Raw genomic sequence first — 14,568 nt, forward strand, 5'->3', positions numbered from 1 at the left:
GCCCGGCCCCTCGACACTTCTCTTCTCCCTCCTACTGCTTTCTGGATCCAGCCTTTGCTTCCCCACACCCCACGAGGACTCTTCCCGAGGCCAACGGCTCCCTGGGGAACCCAAACCACTGCAACAACGTAGCTTTTCCACTCCAGGGATAGGTTTAGTGACAGAGGAAGGCAGGGCTGCAGGTTGCAGTGCAGTACATGTGGTTTCCACTGCTTGGGGTATTTCCAGCACAGACCAGTCACCATGTGGTGCGCTAACCCACCTGACAAAGAGGATTTACCAACCCTTCCCACCTCAACCTTTCACAGCACATTCTCTCTCAGAGTCACCATCTGCCATTCTGCCATCCATCATCTTATATCCTTCTCTAAAGATTCTAGATGCTCCCTCCCTAAATATAAAGGAAGCTCCTTGAGGGTAGGGTTTGAGATTCAGAATAACCACATTTAAAAATGTTCAAGACAAAACAATAGAGCCCTGTTGGATTAGCAGTACCTAGTATTCTGTCTATGGGCTGTGGGGGACATGGTGGTGTTCATTCTCATCTCACAGCCTTTGCAAGCACATTCCCTTCATCTGGAATGCCCGCCCCCGCTCCCAGCCTCCACATGACTGATGCCTTCACATCAATCAAGTTTCAGTTCAAACACCATCTCCAAGAGAAGTCTTCTCCTATCACTCAGCTGAAGCAATCCCGAAGCTGTTCAATAAAATTTGTTGTATGAATGAATGGTCTCCATTTTGCAGGTGAAGAAACTAAGGCTCACTGTGATTAAAAATGACTTGCCCATGGTCAAAGAGCTACTCAAAGGGACAAACTGAGGTCTTCTGATGCCAGACTGTCAGAATGCTTCCATTTCTCCTGTACTATCCTGCACCTGTGATTTCTTACTCAATATCTATCCTAATAATCTGTAAGCTTCATGAAGACAAGGTTTATATCTATCAGGTTCATTGTGTATAGCTCTGCTGTCTAGTATGAGGTGTAGTACATCAATATTGAGTATACTAATGGTCACGTAATTGACTATATAGACTAATCAATAAGTTTCTATCTAGTTGTGTCTAAATAAATATTCGTTAATAGACTGAGAGCAATGAACCCAGAACACAGATGCAGAAGACATGAGCCTTCACTTATCTACTCTTCATTCTTCAAGTAGTAAAATAGCCTTTCCTGGAATGTCTCTTGGGATTTAGGAGTCACAGGGATGCTAGGGGAATTTCTTTGGAAAGGTGAAGCAAGCATGGGGCAATTGAATATCTAACATGAGCAGTTTTTGTGCCAAGTTATAAATCTCAGCTAATTACAGCACAACTCTGTTCCTTTGGGGTATTTCATCCACCACGAATTTCTTTCACTCAGGAATCAAGGTTCATATTGCTATCCTCCCTGACCCTTCAGTTCCCACAGTGAGCTTTGGTCTGGGTCAGAGGAGTCGAGGACTGTTGGTTCATCTCAGAGTTTCATGGCTGGGAGCAAAACAGCAATAAAGATAGAAGTTATGAGCCTACAGTCAATAGGGAAATAGAGTGGAAGGCTGTTAACACACCATATTCATCTCTAGAAATTTCAAAAGATTTGATCCACTCTCATGTCATATACTAATCTCCTTTTTTTCCCTTCGGGTTAGGTTCTCCTTCATTTTAGTCGACTACTTTTTTGCAAGATCAAGTACACTTATTCCCTTAGGCTCTTTCTCCCTCTCTGCACCCGCCCCCTCCTCTGCCTTACATCTTGTCCTTCTCAGTTTGAAGAAGGCAGCGTAGTACAGTTAAGTGCACAGGCTTTATAGTCACACTAATCTGGGTTTAAATCCTTGCTCGATCAGTTTAACTTTTTGTCCATAAGCAAGTCACCTAAACCTCCTCAAGTCTCAGTTTTCTCGTCCGTTAAATGGAGATAATCTTCACAGAGGCAGTGAAAGCATTAAATAGTATACACTGCCCAAAGGGCTGAGTACGGTGCATGACAAATAGTAAGAATTCAGTAAATGGTGACTACCGTTATTTCCATTTCTAGTCTCATTTCTCCCCATCCAGCTCCCTCTTTCCCTCCCCTTTGGCTCTGTGTCTACACACATACACGGTCTGGCTTAATAAAACACTGATCACCTCATCTAGCCCAGTATCTCAAGTTGATCAAGGTGCTTGATTGGCAGTTCATGGTATTTCAGACTGTGTCCTCTCTCTCCATCATTTCCCCCTATCCTGCTTTTCATGAAACACTTTTATTTTCTCCATCTCTCCTGAAAATATCTGCCGAGACACTGGCCATCAGCATCACCTTGCAGTCGTAGGCCCCACCTGAATTCTTCTTCTCAGAACTCTTGGCTCAGAGAGCAGGGATGTCTGCCACTTAGAGTCTCTTCCACTTTGCCCACCATGTTTAATTCATGTGTGTTGCAGAGCATTTAAAGAGGCTCAATGAGCTGTGAAGATCAAGATATAAGCCATACAGATTGTACATTATTGAATTAAGATGCTAAATATGGAACCTAAGTGATGCCGAGGAGGGAACAGTGAAAGCCTTAATGGTTTATAATGATGGAAAGCAGGGTGGGTCAAGTCAGTAGCAAATTGAAAAGATGCATGACTTCAAGGAAAGGGCCATTTGTCATACTAGAGTCATCCTCAATTTCTCCCTCTCCCTTACCCTCTACATTTAATCCATCACTGAGACCTGTCAGTTTTACCTCCAAGTAAGTCTTAAGTGTCTGCTTCTCTTTATTCCCACCACCATCACCCAAGGTCAAGCCCCTATCTCTTCTTTGACTGTCACAGTAGACTCACTTGTCTCTTTGGTTCTATATTGCCATTCTCTAATCCTATCTCCACCCAGCAACCTTTCTAAAATATAAACCAAATCATGTTACTCTTCTGGTTAAAATCTTCCAATGACTTCCTGTTGGTCTTATAATAAAACCCCAAATTTTTATCATGTCTGTGGAGCTCTTTGTGGCCTTTCTCGCCTCCATTCATGCTCCCCCTTGCTAAGCCCGTTCTCACCTTCAGGCTCTTGCATTTGCTGTTCCCTCTGCCTGTGTTTTGCATGGCCAGTGCATTCTCATCCTCCAGGTCTTGGTATAAAGCAGGCCTTGGGGGCCCTCCTCTCAATGTAGGCTCCTCACTTCAACTCATCATCCTGCTTATGTTCTCAACAAACTTGCTGATTTTTGTTGACTTTTTTCTGTCTGCTCCATGAGAGCAGAGACCATTTTCTATCTTATTCATGCTGTACCCCTTGCACTTTTACAGTGCAAATAATATAGTACTTGATCGATAAACATTTGCCGAAAGATTAAATAAATTAATTTGTCACAGGAAGCCCGGTTCCAAGATCTGATCTTTCACTGACTAATTACAGACTCAAATATATTTCTTGCACTCCTTCACTTTTTTGGCTCTGGGCTGAAAATCCACAGCGACCAAGATTATTGAATGTAACATAAAGATGCAGGCAGTTTCCTCAACAAAACAAGAGAAAACAACAAAACTTCCACATTAGTGGAAATAAACCGCTCATTCACACAGTTAAGTATTCACTGAGTGCCTATACTGTGCCACATAATCGTGTACCTGTAATACACGAGTGTTTATCACAGCCCTTGAGTGGAGCTTAGAATCTGGGAGAGGCAACCATCAAACATATAAATATATAATTACACTCTGGGTTAAGTGCTCTGAATAAGAGGAAAAGTGTCTTGTTGAGAATAACAATGGAGGAGGTAGGGTGGCCAGGAAATGCCTCTCTGAAGAGAAGATAAAACATTTAAGCTGCAACCTGAAGGATGATGAGTGAATAATGAAAGGGAGACGGTTCAAGGGAAAACATTCGGCCATCAGGATGGCCTGCATATTAAAGTAGCAGTGAGAAGCTTTGATTGATATATCTCCATGCACGAGGGGAAGAGAAGGGGCCCTTACTCCAGGCACCAGGGAGGAACTTGCACAGAGTTCTCTGCCAATCTCTCACGCTCCCCTTTAGCCATAAGGGAAATAGCATTTTTAAAAATCAATTCTTTTTAAATGAAAATAAATTTGGCACCCCACGTCTGGCCATTCTAAACTCAGAAGGAGCCCCAGACAGGTTCTTCTTTGGTCCCAACAGCTTTGTTTTGTCTTCATCATATGTCCTTGGCTCCTTGGAGGACTGAAGCTGATCTGAAAAACCTCAGCACATCGACCTCTCCTTACAGAGCGAGGATCTGTCTCTCCCATCGCAAGAGGGGAATCCATTTATCCCTTTAATTCCTCTGGGTAGGTGACATACAGGACGTACGGGCATCAGTCAGACATTTATACCATAATTTTCTGGGCACACTTGTTTAGGAAAATTATTTAATAGCCCATAACTCCTGTCAACTCATACAGATCTGGGTATGCAGACCAAGTGGGGAAGGAAGAACAGATAAAAGCCCAATGCCCGGCTGAAGTCCCAGGGCGCTAGCTCCCCCTCTGGATGAGCTCTTCAGTGAGCAGCTACTCCACATCAGGAGAGTACCCATTAGTCATGCCCACAGTGGGACATCTACAGCCTCCTTTCTTGGAGCTGGATAAATCTAAGAGGAACAATGGACAAAATGCTGGGCGAGGAGTTCGTACATGGAATTACAGGTCTTCTCATTGGCTACTAGAATTTGTCCCTTCCTTGCTACATGACTGTGAGCAAGTCTCTCTATCTTTCTGAATCTCAGGATCCTCTGTGTCTCTGGTAAAATGGAGTCATCAGACTAGATCAGGGAGTTCCTAATTTTTTTCGCAGCATAATTCTTTCTCTGGAGGAACTTCTATGTGGAGGCCTAATATAGAAAAAAAGTAGAGTCCACTTTTATGTTATCTCTTGGAGTAGGGGAGGGTGTCCCCAAAGTTGCTACCTGAAGTGTCTGATGCTCCTTGAAACACACCTTGAAACATATGAATTAGAAGTCTGTAAGGTCTTTGATTCTAAAGGATCTGGAGGCTGATTTGCCCCACACTATGAACTGAATTATGTACCCTCCAAAATTCATGTGTTGAGGCCCTAATCCCTCGTGTGACTGTATTTGGAGAAAGGGCTTTTAGGAGGTATTTCCAATTAGATGAGGTCATATAAGTGGTGTCCTAATCTGTGGTTTGATAAGAAGAGGAAGAGAGATCGATATCTCTCTCCCTCCATATGTATGCACCAAGGAAATGCTAGATGAGGATACAGCGAGAAGATGCTGCCTGAAAGCAAGGGCAATGACTGTAACTTAATCAGCTGGCACCATAATCTTGAACTCCCCAGCCTCCATAACAGTGAGAAAGAAATTTCAGTTCTTTAAGCCACACAGCCTGCGGAATTTGTTATGGCAGCCCAAGCTGACTAATACAGCCCAACTGTGGAGTCAGTGGCCTCTCAGTCCAAGGATGAATGGCTGTCACATCTTTGAGTCTGTCCATGACTCAGTGTCCTACTTTGAAGGCAAAGGGATGTCTTACTCCCTCCACCATGGCTTCCTCATCCACTTCAACCACATAGATTTCTTCCCTGAACTCTGTCTGCCCCCATATTTGTTTCTCTTAGTCGAATAAGGAAAATCAACCTAACTTAAAATTATACAAGCAGTTAGGTCTTTCCAGTGTTCTCCCCTAACTCATTTAATTCCTCTGTCCAAAAATCTCTGCTGACTCCCCAGTAGATATCAAATAAAGAACAAAATGTCACATGCCCCATCTTTGCCTTCCATAGTTCCCCTACAGGTAGCTTAGGCTGTGGGCCACTCATGGATTTTGCTACATTACTGTGTTTTCCTACTTTCATACATCGTTTACTCTGTTTCTTCATCTGAGATGCCTCCTCTACCACCTCTGGCTGTCTAAATCTTGCCCACCCGTCAAGATCCAGCTCAGATGCTACATTCTCCATGAAAGCTTTCCTGAAATCTCTAGCTGGAAATATGATCTACCTCTTCTGCATCTCTGTCACAGCTGACTATGCTGATCATGGTACATAGCACCCATATCCCCACTATAACTATTGGATAACTTTTAAAGTCCTCTTCTAAGTTGTAAATGTCTGAGGACAAGGACCACATTTTATTCATCTTTTAATCTTATACAGTGCCTGGCATGGTTCCTTATAATTAGAAGGTACTCAATAAATAATGGTTAAGTACATGAATGAATGGATGGAGGATGGATGGATGAATCTGAGAATAAATGTATCTGATTAGGTAGGGAATAATTTAAGTATAGATAGAGGTTTTAATGTGCCTGTGCGTAAAAGAGGGAGTATGAACCTGGAATATGTGATGAGTTTGGGGGCAGATGTCAGGGATGAAAGTATAATAACTCATAACTCATTCAACAGCTACATATTTGTTAAGCACTAACAATATGCTGGGAGCTGTTATGCTGCTGGTGAGCAAAACAGACAAGATTCTTGCCTTCTTGGATCTTGCAATGTAGTGGGAAAACATGTTAAATAGACACTTAAAGACTATATGAAACAACAATTATCACTAGTAGCTTGTTATGTAAAGGACAAGAAGTTGCTCTAGGGAGAATGAGAGAGAGGAACATAATTAGATTGAAAGGTGAGGAAAGGGCTCTGTGAGGAGATGGTGGCATTTTGGACAAAGAGTAATTGGGTTAAGAGTCAGCAGGGCTTAGAGGCAAATGTCCTGAGGGCAGGAAACTGATGCTTGCAATGAACCTCAAGGCCAGTAGGGTCCAAAGGAAGTGGCAGGTAAGATTGGTAAGAGAGGAAAACAGTGGGTAGACAAGGTCCTGATCACACAGGACCCTCCAGGTAGGAGTCTGGGTTTATTCTAAGTGCGGCAGGAAGTCACTGAAGGGTTTCAGCAGTGGAGGAACATGACCCTCCTCTCATTTTGGCTGCTGCATGGAGAAAAGATTGGAGCAGAACAAATCTGGCTACAGAGATTATAGTTAGAAGACTACTACAAGCAAGACCATAAAGTGGTTTAGACTGAAGGAGTGGCAGTGGATATAGAAAGTAGCAAGACTGGAGAAATATTTTGAAGGTGTAATATTTTAGAGATACTTATTGATACCTAATTGATCACATATACTATAGTTTCTTATTTATTGTCAATGTTTCGCAAGAATGTTTCATAAATCCACGAGAACAGAGACTTGTCTTGGGAATGTATTGCTGCATTCCCAGTACCTATAACAGTGCTTGTCGTACAGTAAATTCTGAGTTAATATCTGGTGAATAAACTTAGGATGGAATAATTTATAAATTAGAGGTAAAAGTGAAAAAGAAAAAAGTATAGAGAATGAATTCCTGAGTTTGGGCTTTGACACTAAAGGGGATGTAGGAGGACATTTATAGAGATGAGAAAAAGTGAGGAAAACCTATTTTTGAGGATAAGGTCAAAAATTCATTCTTCGACATGTAGAGTTTATAGATGTGTATCAGATATTTAAATAGATATTCTGGTCTGGAGATATAAATTCAGGTAATAGCTACACAGATACAGCATTTCAAGCCATGGGATCATCTAGGACAGAATTCCTTGACCTGAAGTCTATAATGGCCAAGGGGTTCAGGCATAATACTCAGGAATTTCATCAACCTGGATGGAAAAAATGTTCTATTTTCATTTTTCTAAATTTTAACTGAAATTTAACATTTTCTTTAATTGTGAATGTAAACAACAACATATACAGTAACTTTGACTTCCATCAGTAGTAAAAATTAGATATTTTCATATCACATTACAACTGTTACAGATATCTCACAATCTTATTTGCACTCATCACTGTTTCAACTTTATAGAAGTCATCGGACTCATCATTAGATCTTGTAATTTAACACACTGACCAAAAACTACATATATTGCTTTATTACAAACGTGGCATTTTTTTATGTTTTGGTGTTGTCTTTCAAAGTAATGGATTTCCTTTGTTGTATATACTTTATTTGTATTTAAAAGCATTTTTGTAAGAAAGCGTACACAGGCTTGACCAGAAGGCCAGAGGCTCCATAACAAGAACAAGTTCAGAGCACTGGGCGTGGCTAGAGACAAAGTCTGAGGAAGAAGGAGCCACCGGGACCATGGGAACTGTCCTGGGCTTGGTGGTTGAAGGAGAAACAGCCACAGAGTGAGGGAAGCTAACTAGAGAAACTAGATCAAACTCAGGAGAACCAGTCAAGATCAAGAAAAGCAGACAGCTATGGAAAGCTCGTAAGTTGGAGAACAAAGGAAAACAAAAAGCTCCAAGAGCTGACCAGGGGGCTTCGCACTCAAGGGAGTCTGGAAGCAAGAGGGGACGTCTGCAAACAAAAGGCCGTGGAACACTATAGTGGCCTATGAAGCCTGATCCTGAGCTGAGACCCTGGGGGCAGGTCTTCCAAAAAGCCACTGGGGGCTCCCGGGCTGGGTGTAAGGATGCCCGGGGCAGGGCATCGGTGAGGGGATCCCTAAGCTGAGAGGCCAGAGATCCAGGCCCTGCCTCTGACCAGCTCTGAGACTTCGATCCAATCTACTTCCTCCCTTGGGGGAGTTTGTATCCTCATCCTATAGCTGAGGGCATGGAACTAAAATATCTCTAAGGGTTCCTTCAATAGAGAGAATGCGGGATTCGGCACTGCTCTCTCTGGGCCTGCTGTGATACTGGCTGGCTGGTCACGCCGCACAAATGCCTTCCCCCTCTGGGCTTCCACTTCTAAAATTCGGAGATTGGCCGAATGTTCTTGTGGACCCTTCCCGCGCTGATATTTTCGGGGGCTATTTATTAATCATAACAGAAGTAAAGCTTAGGGAGCCCAGCCAAAAAAAAAAAGCCTTGCTTTCAAAGTCCAAAGAGCCTTGTCTGGGCTGGAGGTGAACACGAAAGGGGGAACCGGGAAGTAGACGCAGCTGCTCAGAGCGTCCCTCCTTTGTTTTCTTCGTGTATTGTTCTGACTTCTCGTGAGACACCTCACAGCACTTCACTTGTTTACAAATCTGCTGTTTCCCACCCGTTCCTCATCTCATGAACTGTGCACTCCTTGAACGGTGACCTTGCCTTACAGATTCACTTTCTATCTCCTCCTAGTTCAATAAACATTTGCTGAATAGATGAATGATATAACAATTTTTTTGAATGAATGACATAATTATATACCAAATTTCTTTGAGAATAATTATTTGATTGAGACAAGAGTACTGAAGTGCAAACAGAGGAGTAAATATATCTGTGTGCATACTAAACATGGGCTATGGTTAACAGGTGGTGAAGATCAAATTTTGTTAAGGGACTGTTTTCCTCCACTTTACCTACCAGTATGTCTCCGCACTTTAGAGGAAAATAATTTTTATAAATAAATCACTCCGATTGCTCTATGGGAGTGAGGTCTCTACTACCATCCCTATGCTTTCTGTGATTTCCTTCTCCAAAGTCCCAGGGGAGAATGAGTCCAATGCTGATCTCACTGGTCAGATTTCAGGCCACTGATTGGCCCTCTCCTCTGCATCCAGTCAGTCTCAGGAGCAGTAATTGAGCCACTACCTACTCAAGGCCACAGAACGATCATCCTTGGGCTTGAGCCCAACCTGCATACTGCAATCAATTTTACCAAAATTTCCCATAGAGAGGTATCAAGCCCTCACCCAACTGATAACAAAGAAGTTCATGGTTTTCCACTTGCCGTGTGTGTGCACGGCCACCTCAAGAACATCAGGGAGAACATGTGGCTGAGGTAAGACAAGATATGGGTCTTTCCAGAGAAATTCCTGTTCACTTGGATAGTTAATTTAAAAAGACCTTGAGTTGGAGTATACCAGTCATTGTATAGGGGTCAGACAGGTAAAGTGAGGAAATGAGAGTGTCTTAGAAATTGTTTAGTTACAAGGAACTGAAAGCCATTTAATAACTTAAGAAGAGAGGCTTTTATTGTAAAGATACAAGGAAATTCAGGGAACCAAGTTGCATCGTGGGGAAAGCAGAAGATAGATGGCAAGAAATAGGGAGCTGGTGAAAGATGAAGGAAGTAGAGATAGCAACTGTGGATGGCTCTTTGAGGAAGTTCAGTGATAAAACAGAGAAACGAGCCAGTTATCCAAGAAGATACTGGAGAAAAAAATGTTCTTGGAACGTAAATTGAGGAATAGGAGTCAGAAGAAGAGCGATAAGGAAACAAAAGATGAGATAATTAATGCACAGTAGATGCTCAGTAGGTACATGCAAATAAATAGAAACCACCTGGGCTGAAAAGCATTAAAGTTAAATCTGGCTCAAGGAACGCTGAGCATATTTTCTGCATTTCTGTCCTCCTGTTAGGTGACTCCACCCTGACTCCTCACACACTGCAGTGTGGGACTGAGGCACCACCCTCTAAGGAAATCAGTGGCCCTCCCAGAGGACAGCCAGGGGGACATGGAGACATAGCTGCAGTTGAACAATTCCTGAGGCCAGCTGCCTTTGGTTTCTAAATGAGACCAAAGAGAAGGGAAGAGAGCAGAAAGCAGCCAAGATCACGTTTCCAAATTGCTGCTATGAATCATTATTAGCCAAATACCAGTTCCACTAGAAGCTGGTCTTTCTTTCAAAGGGGATTCTTGCTTCACGGCCAGCACAATAGGGGGTCTGGAGAAGTGGCCAGTGGTTCAAGCTAATTATTCTAGCCATCATATAAAAATTAAAGGGGTAAACTGAGTAAATGAGATGTCTTAGGGACATTTTAGTTATAAGGAACAGATGTTCATTCACACTAACTTGAATAAAATGGAATTTAAGGACCCAGGGGAATATCATAGAATTGATTTTTAAAAAATATAATGGGCCTTATAGAAAATGGGGAGTTGACACGTTCTCTCTCCTTCTTTCTTCCTCTATACTATTTCCACCCAAACTTCATGTCTTTTACATCTTCTGTTATCTTTTTCTGTCTTTCTTTTTCTTTCTTTCTTTCTCTTTCTTTCTTTCTTTCTTTCTTTCTTTCTTTCTTTCTTTTCTTTCTTTTCTTTCTTTTCTTTCTTTTTTCTTTCTTTCTTTGCTTTCTTTCTTTCTACCCAGGCCAGTTTCTGTGCTCATTCACCACTTTTATATAATCTATCATGAATGTCCTAAAATGAAATTAGATTAGATATTATCATAAAATATGTAATTAATTAAAAAAAAACAGTAAAGGTAAAAATGATGGGGAGTGGAAACAAGAACAAATGGGTCAATAGAAAACAAATAGCTTGGGGACAAACTTAATTTTAACCATATCAATAATCACATAAATATAAATAGTATAAACACACCAATTTCAAAGGCAGGGCTGTCAGACTGAATTAAAATAAAGTGTTAATAGAAAACAAAACCCCACTAACCTCGAATTCTGTGTCCTGCAAACAAAAACTAAGGGAATTTGTCACCAGTAGACCTGCCTTGAAAGAAACATTAAAAGTTCTTCAGAGAGAAGGAACATTATATAGATCAGAAATCTGGATCTACATAAAGGAAGAATATTAGAGAAGGAATAAATGAAAGTAAAATAAAAATCTTATTTATTTTTCTTATATGTATCTGACTTAGTTCAAAATAATGATAGGGACAATACATTGTGTGATTATAGCTTATGGATCAGAGACATCAATAATAGCAATAATATAAGGAACAGAAGAAATTGAGAATATCCTGCTATAAGATATCTAAACTATCCATGAAGCACGATAGTGTTACTTGAAAGAGTAATTTTAAGTGATATTGCAAACTCTAAGGCAACCACTAGAAAAAACTTTTAAGAAGTATAGCTGATGTACTAAGAGAAAAGTCATATAATGTGCTCAACTAAAACCAGAGAAGGCAGAAAGAGTAGCAGACTGAAAAAAGAAAAGAATTAGTACAGCAAACCGAAAACAGTTGCAAATGTGGTAGGCACTAATCCAACTATATCAATAATCACTTTAAATGTGAATGGTCTAAACACGCCAATTAAAAGCAAAGATGTCAGAGTGGATTTAAAATAACTATCCAACTACGAGTTGTCTATAAGAAACCTTTTAAAGGCACAGATATATTAAAGGTAAAGAAATGACGAAAGATATACCAAGCTAGAACTAATCAAAAGAACGTAGGGGTGGTTATATTAAAGACAGAGCAGACTTCAGAACAAGGAAAATTATCAGAGATAAAGAAATCAATTAATCAAGAGGACATCACAATATAAATACCTAATAACAGAGCTCTAAAATGCAGAAACAGAACTGCAGAAAGAAGTAAACGAATCCACAATTCTGATCAGAGATTTTAACAATGCTCTCCAAATAATCGATACAATCAATAAACAGCGAATTAATAAGGATATTGAAGACATGAGGAATACTATCAACCAACTTGACCTAATTTACATCTATAGAATATTCTACCCAATAATAGAAGACATTCTTTTCAAGTGCACACACAAAATATTTACCATGATAAACCATATTCTGAAACAAGTCTCAATAAATTTAAAAGGATTAAAATCACTCAGAGAATGTTCTCTGACCACAATGGAATTAAAGTAGACATCAACGACAGAAAGATATATGAAAAAATGTCCAAATATTTGGAAACTAAACAGCTCACTTCTAAACAACCCAAGAGCCAAAGAATAAATCACAAGGGATATTAGAAAATATTTGATTGGGAAAAAAAAAAAGCAAACGATGTATCAGAATTTCTTTCATTTTTTTTTGAAGCTAAAGTAGGCTTAAAGGATGATCTATAGCATTGAAAACCTTAATATTAGAAAAATAGAAAGGTTCAAAATCAATGACCTATGCTTCCACATGCCCAAAGTAAGAATAAGGAAGTAAATAATAAAGATAAAAACAGAAATCAATGAAATGGAAAATAAAAATAATGGAGAAAATAAAACCAACTATTTCTTTTAAAATATCAATAAAAGTAATAACCTTCTAGGCAGACTGATGAGGGGGCAAGGGAGAGAGAGAAAACAAATTACCAGTATCAGGAATGAGAGAAGGAGCATAACTATAGATCTTACAGACATTAAAAGAAGAATAAGCAAATATTATGAAACCTTTATGCCAATAAATACAACTTGGGTAAAATGGACAAATTCCCTTAAAGATACAAACTGTCAAAACTCAAGAAGAAGAATAGCTTAAACAGCCATGTTTCTATTAGAGAAATTTGTTTGTAAAAACCTCCCCATAAAGAACACTCAAGCCTAAACAGCTTTGCTGGTGAATTCTACCCTAAAGTTAAGAAAGAGTTATTGCCTATTTCACATGAACTCTTCCACAAAATAAAGGTTGAGAAAGTGCTCCCAACTCATTCCGACTCCAGCATTACACTGATCCCACAACCAAATAGTTATTTTAAGAAAATTAAACTACAACCTAATTTCCAGCATGAGCATAGACACAAAAGTTCTTAATACAATTTACACAAATTGAATCTAGCAATATATAAAAAAGCTAATACATCATGACCAAGTGGAGTTTATCCCCAGAATGCAAAATCAGTTTAACATTCAAAAATCAATCAATATAATTACCACATTAAAAGTCTAAAAAAAAAATCATATATCTCAATAGTTACAGAAAAATACAAAATATTCATTCATAAAAACTCATGGCAAACTTAGACTACAAGGGAACTTTCTCAGCTTGATAAAGGGTATCTGTGAGAAAGCTACAGCTAACATAATACTAAATGGTGAAAAACTGAACATTTTTCTCCTGAGACGAAGAACGAGGCAAGAATGCCTGCTTTCTCTGCTCCTATCAACACTGTGCTGTAGATACTATCCAGAAGCAACCTGGGAAAACAAGAAGTGAAATAAAAGGCAGCCAGACTAGAAAGACAGAAATAAAATTCTTTTTTTTTTTAATGTGATACCTACAAACCAATGATTTATGCCCCAACTCCACCCACCTCTCACTTTGTTTGTTTGTTTGTTTTTTATGCCTACAGCACCCAGTCCTTCTAGGTGGTCTCCCATCCAAGTACTAACCAGGCCTGACCCTGCTTAGCTTCCGAGATCAGACGGGATCGGGTGTATTCAGGGTGGCATGGTCGTAGACAGAAATAAAATTCTTTATCCTAAAATTTACTAATTTCATAAGCTCATCATCTTGGCATGGTGAAATTTGGAAAAGTCCCAAACATCTGCTGGATACTGAATAATGCGTCCTGCCCCATTGTCCACTGTCACGCAGTCAGAGACTTCCATTCTGACGTCATCATGCTAGGGTTCTGATCAACTTTCTTCTCCCCACCCTGCCCTCCCCTCCCTTCATTTTCCCTCCTTCTCCCTTTCTTCCCAGGAGACCAGACAGTTAAATAGGTCACTGCTCAGCTTCTGCTTGAAGATGCTCATCCATTTCTCTCCCTTTTTGATACCATCTCTCTTTTCCAAGAGTTTAAATAGGTAAGATGGGCTCAGAATGTGCTTGTACTAGAGAGTTCCTCATCCAGAAAATGCAGGGAAGATGAAACTTCTGGGCATTAGGTAACTATATCAAGCTTCTCCTTGCTGGATAATAAGCTCTCAACGTCCTGATGGCGACAAGTGATATTTGAGTATGGACTTAGAGAGGAACAGGCTCAGCAGCTTGAGCTGCCTTGATTCTTGGTGCTAAGCTGCTGCCA

At 40.3% G+C, this 14,568-nt stretch overlaps 1 long non-coding RNA gene and 1 pseudogene across 1 annotated transcript in view; both read right to left on the reverse strand.

Moving 5' to 3' along the window:
- LOC120585037 (uncharacterized) overlaps nucleotides 1-14,568 on the reverse strand; it is a 240,904-nt gene that overhangs the window by 88,808 nt on the left and 137,528 nt on the right. The gene's annotated exons all lie outside the window — the stretch shown is intronic.
- LOC120585324 (uncharacterized) lies at nucleotides 13,882-14,000 on the reverse strand (annotated as a pseudogene).

The sequence above is a fragment of the Pteropus medius genome, unplaced genomic scaffold, assembly GCF_902729225.1.
Source record: "Pteropus medius unplaced genomic scaffold, Ma_sr-lr_union100, whole genome shotgun sequence".
Taxonomy (NCBI): domain Eukaryota; kingdom Metazoa; phylum Chordata; class Mammalia; order Chiroptera; family Pteropodidae; genus Pteropus; species Pteropus medius.